General features: G+C 41.8%; 2 long non-coding RNA genes across 2 annotated transcripts; one reads left to right on the plus strand and one right to left on the minus strand.

Annotated features, from left to right (window-relative positions):
- The first annotated feature begins 3,637 nt into the window (after positions 1–3,637).
- LOC147648554 (uncharacterized) lies at positions 3,638–4,753 on the plus strand. Its single transcript, XR_015280739.1, has 2 exons — positions 3,638–4,237; positions 4,335–4,753. It is a non-coding gene; the product is annotated as an uncharacterized LOC147648554 (long non-coding RNA).
- Positions 4,754–5,780: 1,027 nt separating this feature from the next.
- LOC111941091 (uncharacterized) lies at positions 5,781–8,896 on the minus strand. The gene is made up of 3 exons (XR_002869842.1): positions 8,056–8,896; positions 6,642–6,698; positions 5,781–5,879 (listed from the first exon to the last, which is right to left on the minus strand). It is a non-coding gene; the product is annotated as an uncharacterized LOC111941091 (long non-coding RNA).
- Positions 8,897–12,206: the final 3,310 nt, after the last annotated feature.

A 12,206-nucleotide genomic window follows, 5' to 3' on the forward strand; every position in this document is an offset into this window, starting at 1 on the left:
GCTTCAGATGCAGATAAGAATTTACTCCAAGATAGTTGCAAATGAAAGTGGAAATCTCTCACTACAAAACTAACTCAAATTTTTATATGGGATAAATGATCAGACTGAAAATTTGGTCACAGTAATTCAACATCCTGCATACTGAGTGGTGATTGTGCCTCTGGTTAACTTGAAAAGGAAAAGGTCAGTTACTTTTATGAAATAATTATTCCCTGCATGTAGAAAACAGCTGTTTCCAGCATCTAGAGTCAATACATGTCACTGGTTGTCTGCAGAACAGTTCTCTCTGTATATGGAGTTGAACAAAATGCAGATGTGAACACTGTTCATATCTAAATGGAGCTTCTTTTTACATTTCTCCTTTTCTTCAAGAATTTTTCATCACAATGTAAAAAATACAACGTATGTATTACAGTATTATGATTGCTGGTGGTATAATATTTCAGTCCCACCAGAAGTTAAGATTTCTGCTGCAAAAATAATGTAAACTAATGCATTTTTGAAACAGAGCTTTTCTGGCAAGAAAATTTTGTGTGAACCAAGGGCAAATGACCACTGCCAATAAGCAAGAACTCCGGTTTCTCTATCCCACTTTCCAGGGCTAGAATGCAAGGTCTGATAACTCCTAGAAGTGAATGAGTTCTCTCTTCAAAAACACAAAAAAATACTGTTAAATACACACAAGTAGACATTATCCTAACAGCAGCTGTATTGTCTAATTCATCTCCTTCCTATGTCATCATATAGTAAGAGAAGCCTGGCCCAGGATGAGAACTCCAGGGCTCATCCTGCATAGGGAGCAGAGTCCTGCCTCCCACAGCAGTGTGGTATGGCAGTCTCTCTCATGCCCTTCAGGTGGTGTTTATTCCTGCTGTCAACAGCAGCAGTGGCATGCTGACAGTGTCACCAAAACTGTTTTGACTTGCTGCAGAAGGAATAAACAAACTCACTGGATTGGGAACTACACCTCTCAACAAAATCCATCCTGCAGCTCCTATGGCATTACCAGGCTCCTGTCTGCACTCCTGTGTGTTTTAGGGGTGGGGGACATGTGTGTGAGCATGTACATTGTTCTGGAACTTAAGTTCAGAACATTCAGCAATTAACATTGCCACTGGAAACAAAACTGTTGAACTTCTGACAGCTTGGAACTAATTGGAAGTTAAAGGTAAGTTTGCATCAGGTTTTCTATTAAATGAGTAAAACTTAAGTTCTCAAAAGTATGTCTCTTCCAAATGAATGTATTTAGTCCAGCAGGTTTATTTCAGGGCAGTGATGCTTTGAAAGCTATAAGCATAATAGTTAATGTAGTATTATAAGGAAAACAAAACCCAAGTGCTGTTCTGAGAGGTTTTCAGGATTTTATCACCTACACAAAAGTCAAACATTCTTTTAAAGGAATTGCCTTAAAAATAGAAAAGCTATTTTAATCAAACTCCTGGGCTGGATCATGTCACCTGTGCCCAGCAATGGAACTATTTTTTTTCCTTTAATAGATATTTCTTTCTTAAAACATCCTGATCACAAATTGCCTTTGTTTTTTTAAGTAAAACACAACAGAACAATTTAGTCCAGCTCCTCTTCAGGTCAGTGGGAAACCTGCCACCCTTTGCATCACAAAGTGTCCCAACCTGTGACATGTACAGACCCTACCCTCCAAAGACATTCCACCCCCCCAAACAGAGTACATGGACAAGGAGGAGCTCTCAGTCCCTCTGAGGATCAGGGCCAAGAGATGCTTTCCAAATGATCCACAATAGAATAGCTCAGCATGCAGCAGCCAGCTGACAGATGAGAGTCCTGTGGGAAAGAAGTTTTCAGTTCTGATTTACAGAGTGAAAGGACAGCAGTATCTTTGGCATCTTTGGGCAGGGACTTTTAGGGATGAAGTAGCAGCTGCCCAGCCTGCATAAATCTATGAATGAGTGAGACAAGCAGGCTACTATCTGCTGGCCCTTTGGAGAATGAAAGGTGTGACCAGATTGCACAGAGAGTGAAAGAGCTCAGGTTAAAACCCTGAAGGACTGCATAGAGTCTGCAGAAAGCAAATTACCTCAAAGGACGTACTGAGGCCAAATGTAAGCAAAAATGTAGAGTAGTATTCAGTAGTGGCTGATGGAGTCCTGGAAGCATGTGTAAAACAAATTATGGTATTTTTTTTTCTATGCAGTAAACCATCATGAGAGGCTTTACAGTTAAAAGTTTCTATAAACAAACTGTTGTCAGGAAAAGGTGCACAGGCAAAATAGCTTTTTTTTAACTCACGTTAGTCTAGAAAATATGTCACTAAGAAGTCTAAAGATACTTCTTGTCAATAGCCATGAGAAACCTTTAATTTTGTTTTGAAGTTTATTTTATTTGCTTTGATGCTTATGTTCTACCATGACACTTTTGTATAAAAACTACTACTTAAATCTCCTAATGCAAAAGCTAGGAGATGCAGCACTTATTTAACTTACAAAAGTTATCAGATACTGAATATAATTTTAAAACATCTAATCAAAGAATTTACTATTGTAGTGTAAGGAAGACACTTCAGCCGGCTCAATTTATTACAAGATACCTAGACAAGACAAATACACAGTCTATTTCAAATACACAGTTCTATTTCAAATAGAAGAGCTGCAGGTCCAGGAAACACAGTGCTGATACTTCTGAAAAGGTTAGAGTTAATCCTAGGAAAAATCAGTGACTCAACCATTCACTCTTCCCCCTGCAACTATACTTCTCTGGTAAAGATCCTTAAGAAACATCACCTAAGAGAGAAGATGGCAAAAAGTGCAGATTCCTAAGCAATTGCTGGACGTGTAATCAAGAGTAAGTTTCCAGATCATCTGGTCCTTGATACAGCATGGAGGAAGATTAAGAATTTCAAAACAAAGCAGTTTATGAATAACAACCAGTACCATATCAAAACATAAAATTTTCCTGGGAAAAGCATGAAGAGGTGTAAAGGCAGAATCCCAGAAGACACATAATCTGAAGTGTAACCCCCAAAGGAGAACCTGAAAGGCATCAGGGGGATGAAGGGGCTCAGGTGAGCAAGGATCATCAGTCAAGGGGCTGCAAGACTTTCCACATTCAGGGAGGCAAAAAAGTGGCATTCCCATCCTGGGGGAAGTTTTACACCACTGAGAAATAAATGTAACTCACAACAAATAAGAGCCAGCCCCTCTGAACACTACCCCAGGCTCCTTGTGCTGTCAGTCTAAACTGATTCATTAGAGACTTTTCAATTTTCTACATTTCAGGGGCTTAGCTACGGACTTATTCTCTATGCAAAAGTCTAGGATTAGGTGTCTTCCCAAGTAAAATACCAGAAATACAGCTGCTTAGAATGTTTTGCACTGGGGTTTAATATTATCATTAATGACCACAGATGACAGTAAAATCTTGCCTGTAAACCAAACTTCTAGATAATTTCCAGAAACTAATCAGCCATTTCAGACAGATTAAAACCTTTGCAGTCACTCTCCCTCTTCATAGATTGCAAGTCACAGGAGAACTTGCAGAGAGGACTGCTAAAATTATGTGTGCCAAGATAACTCTAAATCTTGTAGGAAAACAGATACAGTTGTGATGAAGCCAAGGGGGTGAACTACTCCCATGTGTTTCTCATTTCCTAGTCAGCACAATCTGCAGTAGAGAGCAGACAGAAAAATGTAGAGATTGTTTCAGCTTTGGTGCTTGTGCAGGCAGCTATTGGGAGTGCAGCTGTTGAAAGATGAAGGCATTTCTCTTCCCTTTGCCCATCAGACAGGTGATGACATCCCAAGGAGCCTTACCTGAGAGATTGCACACTCATAACACCACTATTAGCATTTGTCTTCTCAGGTGTCATCAGCTTTGAAATAATTCATTAAACTTGGTGATCATTAAATACTTTCTGCTGTGCTCAGGGCCTTTGCCCTTGCATTTTCCCATGCACCTGTGCAGCCTTTCCTCTGGAGCCAGGGAACAAGCCAAGATTCACATTTCTCCTTAGGCTACATCTTCTTCTGTGAGAAGCTGCCTGCAAATTTTCTGCCAAGAAAACCTTGCAGAACTGAGATCAGAAAAAGCACAACTAAGTTCCTCTAGCCTTTGTAGTGTGGGGAACTATGGAGGAAGGAACATCTGTCTATATGTTGCATATGTGTGTGCAGTTTAGGCACAGAGCAAGGGCTGGACAAGAGGAGCGTTCATCCCAGGGCACTGCTTAAAGGCAAAAACTTGGGCCAGAAACACCTCAAATTAGGTAAGCAAGCCATTCCCAGCAGTGGAAGTTTTGGGGAGGAAGGTAAGGACTTTCTGAACCACAGGGCACTGAGACTGAAAAGTGTGTGTTTCTATAGGGATGCAAGTTTATAGCAGCCAGCCCAGAACGCAGAACCAATGCTGTGTGTGAAAAACAAGCCCCTGAGGACTCCTGCCAAGGTATATCCAAGCATGGGGAAACAGCTCTTCTCTACCCTGGTTTCATCCAAGCCTGTTTAGCAGAGATGCCTCCTTCATGCGTCTGGTCACCTCTGGTTTCCTCTAACACAAGTGATGACACACAAAGCTGGTGCTCATCTCTTAGTTAGGCCAGATCGCCCTCTGGAGAGGCTGTACCCTCTGTGAAGTACTGAAAAGGAATCTGGCAAACTGGTTTCTCACTTGGGCACCTAAGCTGCCTGACAAAAATTAGGTGGGAGGGGGTTAACTCATAATACTTCTCCTAACATCTTTTACTGGGAATTTCCCAAAATAAAGCAACATGAAAGGGGTAAAATGGCTCAAGAGGATCAGTGTTAAGAATCTGTGTGTATTTACCCTAATTCCATTCCTCTGGTCCCTCTCTTCCTCATAAAAAAACCACAAAGAAAACTCATTAACATCTATAGCCACCTTGGTACAAAATGAGGAATGTGCTAGGGACTGCTGGAATTTCTATAAACAGAATAGAGAAATTTGTGTTCTGGAGAATTAGTACCAAACAGTTCTTTGATTCTGGGCCTTCTTCTCCTTTCTTTTTTGTTTTGGTTGGGTTTTTGTTTAAATTAGTGCTTTGTCTTATATTGGCAGCACAGGGCTAAGTGCTGGAGCTGCAAACAGAGAGGACCAGTGCCTGGTGCCAGCACCCTCCCTTCCCATGATCCAAGGAGCAGATGCCCCCAGCAGCAGCCCTGCTGGCACCCAGGCACAAGCCCTTCATATCTCTGATGAGGACATCACTGAAGACTGGCAGAGGAGGGGACAGCAGGTTATGAGCACTGACGAGAACCTATAAAGTGGGAGGTGGGAAGCAGTGGATAGAAGGATCACTTGGGGAGGTGGCAGGGGCTGCTTGCAGCACATAGAGAGAGGGAAACAGGGAAAGTTGCAGTATGGAAAAGGGAGAGCTGCTGTGGCCATTCTGAAACAGTCAAGTGTCAAGGAGCATTGAAGGAGCAAAACATCACTGAAATTTTGACAAGATACTAGGACCAGAATTAGGCTTGTGTCCCAGGTTGTCAGAAAGAGAAGGTTCTTTCATTTCAGGAACAGATAATTTGGTACCCTGGGATTGTTTTCTGAATTAAGGATTCTGTTGATGTTTTGGTATAAACTGGCTTGATGTCAAAAGATTAAATTTTGATAAACTTGATTAAATCTTCCCCAGATTTTCCTCATATGTTGTAATGTTCTGATGCATAACCCTCATTCCTATGGCAAAAGATGATTCTGGGTTGGTTTTTTTCCTGAACAAACAAAGCAAGTGTTCATCTCCACTTCAAAAATTCACGTTTGCCTTTAAAAATGCCAAGGAAAGAAATTAATTGATCTGAACAAACAGCCTTTAATAACCCCCACCATAATATCACATGTTCTCCCTGAGGAGACCTGACAGTTTTTTCCCCAGCTCCTTTCTAAAGGTCCTAGAAGAAAAATACAAAGAGAAACATAATTAGGGAAAGCTATGGGGAAATTACCCTTTTACCAATTTCCAGAAAAATTAATTCCTTGAGATCTGACCTAATAATTACATAATCTTTATTCCTGCACAAGAGTGAATTTCTTCTTACAAAAATAAAGGATTTATCTTTGTTTCCATTTCTAATTTCCATTCCCCCAAGCAAATCATAAGTTCTGAAAACCCTCATACAGATTCTCAGAGAGTGCAGATGAGATATTTTATAGAAAGAGTGGTGTTGGGAGAGGATCTGAAAAGAGAGGAATGGGAAGTAAGGGGTTGATTTGACTAAAGGTAATAATAATTTTGCACAGGAAATAAATAGCTTTTGCACAAACTGGCATTATCCCTCATGCAGCAGCACCAGACTGACTCTGGAAGCAACTGGTCACTCAAGAAATTGTCACTATGAAGTCAGTGCAGTATTGCTGGAGTAAGAAGAGCAGGCAGAGCTCCCAGTGTTGATTTTGTATTAACTTTTATGGGAGAAGATACTTTGAAACTTTCCCTTTGAGGGAAATTTACCAACAGCTATCCATAAAGCCTTGTAGCATCCCACCATCCCAAGATCTACAACATAATTCTGGGTTTTGTTGCAAATTTTGACATTTCTGTCATTGGTTTTTGGACTAATCATATCTTTCTGGTAAAAATGGCTAATCATACTTGGGATTCTTTCACACCTTCCCTCATTTTCCACCACCATCCACCTTCCATCATTACTCACCTCTGCATTTCCCTATTTCAGTTTGCTGATTAGCACTGTCTATTCTTTTCGCTTCCCCTGCACAAAAACAGTGAAAATACCACTTCATGCTGAGACATACAAGGATTCAGGAACCAATTTTGCAAGAAGCTTCCACATATCTAAGTATGCTAGCCATCCTTGGCTTGAAGTCAATGTTTCACTTCAATGCTGAACTGAGATCCTAAACCCATCTTCAGAGGAACTTGTTTGAAGATCACATACATCATTGCACTTCCGAGTCTTACTAACTATGGAGAGCTCAGAGGTGTAGGCAAGATCATGGAACAGTTCCCCCACACTTTTCCTTGCTAAGAGAGAGAGGTCTACGCACAATCCACACAGAGATTTCATTTAAAACAAGCCAAGAGTGCTCCTACGGAGTGATTTTAAAAGTAGCCTGGTATAAATAAAATGTGTCAGTTTGCATTTTCATCCCAGACTATAGTCCCAAGTTTTAAGAACTTTTTTTGCTAGCTGCTGAAGATTTTCATATGGGTAAGTTCATAGCTCTATAAATTATTGTTATGCTTATTTTGCCTGTGAACTCTTTTCTCTAAATTTGTAACGAGACCTAAGTTTTCTGCTCTACTAAAGTGTAATCATAAATGTATCTTTCTGAACACAGAGGCCAGATAAATGTTTCTAGTTTCAGTAGTAGCGATGTCTTCCCAATATAAACCTGTATGTTGAAGCAACACAATATAGCCACAATATAAAAAAATAAAATAAAAAATAAAATAAATAATGAAATAAAAAATAAAATAAAAAATAAAATAAAAAATAAAATAAAAAATAAAATAAAAAATAAAATAAAAAATAAAATCTGTCATAACTCCACATTTTCAGGGAGATGAAAAAGTATCAGTTAATTGTCTCTAATAATTTACGCACAAGAAAGAAGCTGGAGATTTATAGACCAGTTGTTCTCATAACCAATCCCAGTGACAATGTGTCTCATCCTAACAGGAACATCTGCCTAACCAGCAGAGCTAGGGATAACCACTGATATCTGACATTCCAGTGGTTTACAAGGACAACACACTTACAGCTACAAATCTGCCACAAGCAAACAGCTAAATACTCTGCTGAATGCATCACAGTCATTCACATGCATTCAGATTACTCAGATGTTTCCTCCTATCCATAGTAACAGGCTAACATCTTGGGCCAAAAGAACCAAGCTTCTGCTCCTTATCTCATAAAATTTGATGGGGTTTGATGCATGGGGTTTTGAGGCATTTTTTTAAAACAGCTTTTCCTAGCAGAACTTGCAAGCTAACAAATACCTCTAAAAGACCTTCCTTGTGCCTTATATCAGTATCTGACAGCAGAACTCAAATTCAGAAATACAGAAAAAAACGTTGGGAGAGAGAATCCAAACAGTAAAGTTTACCACTTTTGCAAAGTGCCACTGCTGGTTCCAGTTCTCCCTCTGCATGGCTTGCTCCTCTTGGCTGCTTTCAGCACAGATTAGTGACCTTCAACCCTGACAAATATGTTGCCCTCATGCTTTTATGATCTCATAATCTCTCAGAAGGTGCCACATTCTGAGATTAAATACACCAGAATCCCAGTGGCAGCATAATACAGATGCAGCTGTGATTAATGTCAATTAAAACAGTAGCAGCATGTGACAGCTGTTACAATTACTGTTAATTAGCAAATTTTAAACCCTCTCTTATCAGGCTCTACTTGAAAATATGCAACTAGAATAGGTCATGAGTTCATGATTCCTTAGTCCTTTGAATAACTTTCTGCTAGAGAACTGCTACATGAAAGGCTTTGCCAGAAAAGCTTTGCATGATCTGTTGGTATTTCCCTGGAAAATGGCTCATAAAGAATAAAGGAAGTTTGGCTATGGGGCAAATTTGAGCACAGGACACTGCCCAGATGAATTATTGAACACAATTTGCTTAGAGTGTTCCCCACAGCATCTTAAATTTCACCTATAAATACACAAACAATCCAAGTAGATATCTATAATAAAGTTGTGCAAATACCAATGGAAGGAAACGGTTGCTCTTAAACCCTATTTGCCACATTTCACACCAAGTTTAGAAACGTGGTATCTTCTCCCCTTCTCCCACCAGAGAGCTCAGGATTTGTTTCTATTGCACTGGGAGGTCTGCCTGAAGCACGTGCAGACACGCTGGCTGCACCTATCCCAGGAAAATAAACACTGCAGAGATGCTGCCAGCCCCAACCACTGATGCTATCACCCTAGTAGAACAGTCACTGGCATGCTGGGACCCATGCTGACTCAGGAAAAATCATCCCACAGGGTGCACCAGTCCACAGGGGCCAGGAGCCACAGCCTGCAGCCACCCTCTCTGGCAGGAGTGAGAAGGATGTGGTCAAAAGGCAGCAGTTAGCCCCCAGGCTAAAGAACAGACCTTGGCACTGGCTCACAATAATTCCAATAAACACAGCAATTAGGGATAGCTTTAACTATATTGCTTGAGCAAGTTATCTGGGCCCCAGCACAAGATGGGCACCTCATAGGTCCCAACAAACCTGCCCTACCCAGGCAGCTGCCACATTTTCACTCTTGTTGTTACCTAAACCAGTGTCTCGCCCCTTGTCCACCAGTTAAGTCACAATAACACCTCCCATGGGATGCAGGAATGGCAGGTCCAGTGTTGGATGTCAGTGCAGCCACCCATGTCCCCAGAATGATGAATGCACTACAGATTTTAATCATCTTAAATTAAAAGAAGGGAATGAATGCTCAAAGCTGTTTCAGGCAATCGCCAAATGCTGCAGGGATCTCCTGCAGGCCTAGGGATGACCATGGGCATTTGATATCCCACAGGAGCAGACAGCTGTGGCTCAGAACACAGCTGCTTCCCCAGGCATCCAGCCGCTCGGTGCATATTCCTGGCACTCAGGTGACTGCCGAGGGCACTTGCTTCAACAACAGCATGGTCTCCTCTGTTACTAATACCAAAGAAACCACCACTTACTGCCTGAGCAGGCACACTGTGACTACGAAATCATGTTTCATATTTCAAAGGCAACTTGGAAATTACAGTATGGAGCGCTTGACATCTTAAGAGATTTATATATCATGTTGACACATATAAACAAAAAATGAGACCATACTGCACAATGTCAAGCAGCTTTTTAGCTTGTTTTAAAAGAGGCAACCTTTACAATGTAAAGACATACTTTATTTAGGTCTGAATGGGTCATTTTTCTCTTCCTGGGTTTTGGTTTTTTTTTCCCCTGACAGCAGACATTCTTTTTTTTTTTTTTCCCTTCACCAAAAAGAGATTATATCAAGCAGTTCTGAAATTTTCATGATCTGTATAGAAAAATACAATCAATTTTGAAGTTTTTGTAGCTTTTAATAGAACCATGAAAATCTTTCAGCAGCTACTTTACCTTCCATCAAGAAAAAGTGCACAGGGCTCTCAGTAACTCTCCTTACCGAGAGATTTGTGCCGGCAGCACAGGAAGAGGCAGGTACATTATTTTGTGATTAAGAACTAGCAGGTTTGCTCTCCATTTATTTCAACCATCCTATTAGTGCAGCTAAGACATCTGCCTAACATTTCCTTTCACTCTGGTTCACATGAACTAAATAAGCTAAAAAAAATGGGCTTTCAGCAGCTTTTAATAGCAAGAAAAAATAAACTCCTGCAGTATTATAGATGGACAATCTCTGTCTTGGCTACATTACCTTCTGTTATTTAAAGAAAATTAGTGGCTTTGCACTGACAAAACCCATGCAAAAGAATAATGTGTTGAGCTCATTTTGTCCAATATATGCAGTAAAGTTCTAGTAAATGATCTTTCACTTAAAACACTAGGACTCTGCGTCACCATAAACGGTGTAACCAAGGCATTCATTTTAGTGTGCCTAAGTCCCCAACTTTTAAAGGAGGCACCACGTTGTACCCATTCCCCTGCTCTGCTCAGGGTGGGAGCCAGGAATAATAACTTTTTGTGCAAACAGCACTTGGGTGCACTTGCATCCATCGCCCATCACATAGCTACACGTAAATGACTTTGTGACAGAGGTAACACAACCTGAACAGCACTGCTGAGCCAAACCAAGCACTGCTTCTTGTAACACCTTCTCCTGTCCCCTTCTGGTGCTCACATACATTTATAAACAGATGCATTTATCAGATGCCTGTGTCTTTATTGTACAGATACCATATACCCTGTTTCTTTTCAACAGTTTGTTCCGTCATTGTCCCATTTGTTGCCTGCAGAGGCTGTACTTCAGGAACTTTTATTCCAGGTGCCTATCACTAGATTGTCTGTATTGGAAAAGTTAAGATTACTTTTAAGTGAACATGTACATTTATGTATAATACTGTTTAATATTTATAAAGTAGATAACTTTGGGGAATATTTTACCCTCCTGTACTTAGAAGAAATCTCTTTCATGCAAATTACTCTTTCTTCAAATGGCACAGTTAGGAAGAAAAAATACCCTGAAGTTTAAAAAAAAAAAAAATCTAATAAAGTAATTCTTTCTTTTGTGACTTATTTCTGAGTCACAAATCTGTTGCTCCTGCAGAGATGGGGACATGGCCCCAAGAAAAGCTGACCACTTCATCACAAATGCCTCCTTTAGTGGAAGATAGTTGTGAAATTTCCCCTCAAGTAGGCAGACAACTGCAGTGATGGAAAAGCCATGCTGCCCAAAGGACTTCACAAGAAATTTCGTATTTGTCTCCCCATCTTGTCATCTGATGGAAATTTGGAAGATGACTTCTGCAGAAATATTTGTCCTGGCAGCCCATCCAGTCAACATTCAGCAGACCCTTCCAAATTTCCAATAAACATCTCAAAAGCCTTCACTAGTCCCCTGGAGGTCACAGGGATTGAGTCTCATTCTATCTAGTGAGTTGACTGTGATCCCCCTCTACTGTGCTACAGCACCTGGCCTGAGATCTCCTTCACAACTAAGAGCTTGGAGGGTAAATTTCAGACTGATGGAAGGCTAACAAGTGTTGTTGGCATACACACACTTGGCTCTGGAGTCCACACTCACAGCCCTCACCCTCCTTCCTACCCAAACGGTGCAGAGAGGGTGCAAGTGGTGCAGGGTGAGCCGTGCACAAAACCTAGGGCACGCAGCAGGAGCTGGTCCCACTTGCCTCCTGCATCCTCTTCCTGCAGGGCCTGGGACTTACACGGTGGAATGGGAAGAGGCAGAGGCAAAGTCGCATACAGCAGACGAGGTGGTGCAGGCGATTGGGCAGAGTTGGGAGCAGGCAGCCCACGGTGGCAGTGTCCGGACAGGGCTCGGCGCCCGGTTCCCCCTCTCTCCGCCCTGCCGGACCACCGCCCGCCCTGGGGGTGCAGCTCTGGCCGCCGTGCCGGCGGGGTCCGGGACGGGCGGCGGTCACCGACAGCACTGCCCGGGGGCCGCTCCCCTTCTCCGGGCGAGAGAGACGAGCCGGTGAGCACATCAACACACACCAGGGCCGGAGAGCGTACTAAACAAACCCGCAGCCAGGTGTCACCTTTGGGGGCAGCCCGGAGCGGCCCGGCCGTGCCCGGCGCGGGTCCCTCCGAACCGCAGCT

The sequence above is a fragment of the Cyanistes caeruleus genome, chromosome Z (assembly GCF_971803275.1).
Source record: "Cyanistes caeruleus chromosome Z, bCyaCae1.hap1.1, whole genome shotgun sequence".
In the NCBI taxonomy this organism is placed as follows: Eukaryota; Metazoa; Chordata; class Aves; order Passeriformes; family Paridae; genus Cyanistes; species Cyanistes caeruleus.